This window comes from Rattus norvegicus, chromosome 1 (assembly GCF_021556685.1).
Source record: "Rattus norvegicus strain SHRSP/BbbUtx chromosome 1, alternate assembly SHRSP_T2T, whole genome shotgun sequence".
NCBI classification, from domain to species: domain Eukaryota; kingdom Metazoa; phylum Chordata; class Mammalia; order Rodentia; family Muridae; genus Rattus; species Rattus norvegicus.
In genome coordinates this window covers 16,277,382-16,281,596 of record NC_141534.1, presented here as the reverse complement: position 1 = coordinate 16,281,596, position 4,215 = coordinate 16,277,382, and positions in this window count along the sequence as shown.

Sequence of the window (4,215 nt, the reverse complement as noted above, 5' to 3'; positions counted from 1 at the left end):
GAGTTAATGCAAAACTCAGAGCGGGCACAGTGGAAGTCTATGTGGCAGTAATTTTGTCTTAGTCATCCTGATGAGCCCCTAGAAAGGTGTTTACAGGATTTTGTTTTTCACCTTGCTTGTTCCTCAATTCATAACTGATCTTATCATTGTGCATGTAATTAAAGTGGTATAAAAGCAGATTGGAAAATAAAGCACCTGCTTCAGCCTCGGAACTGGCTGGAGTCATGTTAAATGTTGTCTAATCGCCTTTTTTTTTCTTTTTAATCCTCACGCTTGCCCTGGAGAACCTGTTGACTGACTGAGTCGGCTTGGTCAAATCGCTCCACAACTTTGGGCTCCAGTAAGCGGGATACAGTGAAGGACATTGGGGGAATTGAAAGCGCATGGGGAGGAAAGTAAAGATTTGGGCCAGCGGTGAATAAACCTTGTAAACAGGGACACGGTAATGGTAAAGTGTTTTTGTGTATGCGTCCTTTTAGAGTTATGCTAAAATCTAAAGAAGCAAAGTCAATTCTCATAGATGCTTTTAGGCTTTGGACCCTGACTAGAGACAGTTTACAGCCTTGACACGAGAGAGAAAGGATTTGAGAAAAACAGTCCTCCCGGACTCTCCAGGAATGCTGGAGAAGAAAATGAGCTTAAGCTTTAGCTCTCCTAGGGACAGAAGGAAGGCGGGAGATGTCCTGCCTCCTTGGTGGCTCCTATTGGAGAAACTCTTATTTCTGGTTCTGGGTCCTTTCAGTAGAACATCTGGATCCCTTTGGTGGGACACTATCTAGTTTTCATCCTCTATGTCTATTTGTCTGTCCTTGCTGCACCACACTGACTATGTCTGTCAGTTTATGTCTGCGGTTTTTGTTTCTCGTTGGTTGAATGTTTTGTGTTTCGTGTTCAAAAGAAAAATGTAGCACCCGATTGGCCCTCTGCTTGGGAGGCCCCACTCGTGAAACATGGAGACAGAGAGTGATGTAATAAGCAAGAGGTTTAATGATCCAGTGCACTGGGGTGGCCCTGTGGACAGAGGTGACCCCGAAGGACAAAAGCACACATTTTTTATACACTTGTGGAGGACAGCCTTGACCCTTACGTTCATCAATGGTGAGATATTTTTGGCACGCAGATGGGGGACTGCTAAGGGTGGTTTCCAGTTTTGTTGAATATAGGCTTTTATAGTAGGATTTGATGATTTTTTTTAATTTCTTCAGATTCTGTTGTCATGTGTCCCTTTTCATTTCTGATTTTTTTTTTTTTAATTTGGATACACTTTCTGTAACCTCTGGTTAGTCTGGCTAAGGGTTTATGTATCTTGTTGGTTTTCTCAAAGAACCAGCTCCTGGTTTTGTTGATTCTTTGTATAGTTCTTTTCATTTCTACTTGGTTGATTTCAGCTCTGAGTTTGATTATTTCCTGCCTTCTACTCCTCTTGGGTTTATTTATTTCTTTTTGTTCTAGAGCTTTTAGGTGTGCTGTCAAGCTGCTAACATATGCTCTTTCCTGTTTCTTTCTGCAGGCACTCAGCGCTATGAGTTTTCCTCTTTGCACAGCTTTCATTGTGTCACATAAGTTTGGGAATGTTGTATCTTCATTTTCATTAAATTCTAAGAAGTCTTTAATTTCTTTCTTTATTTCTTCCTTGACCAGGTTATCATTGAGTAGAGCATTGTTCAACTTCCGTGTATATGTGGGTTTTCTGTCATTATTGTTGTTATTGAAGACCAGTCTTAGTGTGTGGTGATCTGATAGGACACATGGGATTATTTCTATGTCCTGTATCTGTTGAGGCCTCTTTTGTGACCAATTATAAGGTCAATTTTGGATAAGGTTCCATGAAGTGCTGAGAAGAAGGTATATCCTTTTGTCTTAGGATAGAATGTTCTATAAATATCTGTTAAATCCATTTGGTTCATAACTTCTGTTAGTTTCTCTATGTCTCTGTTTAATTTCTGTTCCATGATCTGTCCATTGATAGAGTGGGGTGTTGAAATCTCCTACTATTATTGTGTGAGGTGCAATGTGTGCTTTGAGCTTTAGTAAGTTTTCTTTTATGTAAGTAGGTGCCCTTGCATTTGGAGCATAGATATTTAGTATTGAGAGTTCATCTTGCTGGATTTTTCCTTTGATGAATATGAAGTGTCCTTCCTTATCTTTTTTAATGACTTTTGGTTGAAAGTCAATTTTACTTGATACTAGAATGGCAACTCCAGCTTGTTTCTTCTGGCCATTTGCTTGGAAAGTTGTTTTCCAGCCTTTCACTCTGAGGTAGTGTCTGTCTTTGTCTCTGAGGTGTGTTTCCTGCATGCAGCAAAATGCTGGGTCCTCTTTACGTATCCATTCTGTTAGTCTATGTCTTTTTATTGGGGAATATGATTTTTATTGGGAATGTTGAGAGATATTAAGGAATAGTGATCATCGCTTCCTGTTTTTTTCGTTGTTAGAGGTGGAATTATGTTTGTGTGTCTCTCTTTTGGTTTCATTGCAAGAAAATTATATTTGTAGTTTCTCTCCTTGTGTTGCAGTTTTCCATCTATTATCCTTTGTAGCGCTGGATTTGTAGGAAGATATTGCGTAAATTTGTTTTTGTCATGGAATATTTTGGTTTCTCCGTCTATGTTAATTGAAAGTTTTGCTGGATACAGTAACTTGGGCTGGCATTTGTGTTCTCTTGGGGGTCTGTATGACATCTGTCCGGGATCTTCTGGCTTTCATAGTCTCTGGTGAGAAGTTTGGTGTAATTCTTTTTTTTTTTTTAAGATTTATTTATTCATTTATTATATATAAGTACACTATAGCTGTCTTCAGATACGCCAGAAGAGGGCATCGGATCTCTTTATTCATTTATTATATATAAGTACACTATAGCTGTCTTCAGATACGCCAGAAGAGGGCATCGGATCTCTTTACAGATGGTTATGAGCCACCATGTGGTTGCTGGGAATTGAACTCAGGACCTCTGGAAGAGCAGTCGGTGCTCTTAACTGCTGAACCATCTCTCCAGCCCAATATTTATTTATTTTACGTATATGAGTACACTGTAGCTGTCTTCAGACACACCAGAAGAGGGCATCAGATCTTATTACAGATGGTTGTGAGCTACCATGTGGTTGCTGGGATTTGAACTCAGGACCTCTGGAAGAACAGTCACTGCTCTTAACCACTGAGCCATCTCTCCAGCCCTGGTGTAATTCTTAAAGGTCTGCCTTTATATGTCACTTGACCTTTTTCCCTTTACTGCTTTTAATATTCTTTCTTTGTTTTGTGCATTTGGTGTTTTAACTATTATGTGATAGGAGGAATTTCTCTTCTGGTCCTATCTATTTGGAGTTATGTAGGCTTCTTGTATGTTTATGGGCATCTCTTTCTTTAGGTTAGGGAAGTTTTCTTCTATAATTTTGTTGAAGATATTTACTGGTCCTTTAAGTTGGGAGTCTTCACTTTCTTCTATACCTATTATCCTTAGGTTTGATCTTCTCATCATATCCTGGATTTCCTGTATAATTTGGGCTAGGAGCTTTTTGCATTTTACATTATCTTTGACAGTTGTGTCGATGTTTTCTATGGTATCTTCTGCCCCTGAGATTCTCTCTTCTATCTCTTGTATTCTGTTGGTGATGCTTGTATCTATGGCTCCTTGTCTTTTCCTTTGGTTTTCTATACCCAGGATTGTCTCCCTTTGTGCTTTTTTTTTTTTTTTTTTTTTTTGGTTCTTTTTTTCGGAGCTGGGGACCGAACCCAGGGCCTTGCGCTTCCTAGGCAAGCGCTCTACCACTGAGCTAAATCCCCAACCCTTCCCTTTGTGCTTTCTTTATTGTTTCTATTTCCATTTTCAATTCCTTCACCTGTTTGGTTGTGTTTTCCTGTAATTCTTTCAGGGATTTTTGTGTTTCCTCTCTAAGGGCTTCTACTTGTTTACTTATGTTTTGCTGCATTTCTGTAAGGGAGTTCTTATGTCTTTCTTAAAGTTCTCCATCATTATAAAAAAAAATGTGATTTTAAGTCTAAATCTTGCTTTTCTGGTGTGTTTGGATGTTGGGAGTGATGCCCTTGGAGCCCTCCATTGTTGATGTTATTATTATGGTTAGAGTTAAGTTAAGCCTACTCCCTGAACACACGAATACTGTGTCCTTGGCCTGCGTAAATGTTTCACACTTCCCCCCTCCCTCTGTTACGTTATGTTATGGTATAAATTCAGCCTTGGGGAAAAATAAAATTGTCGCC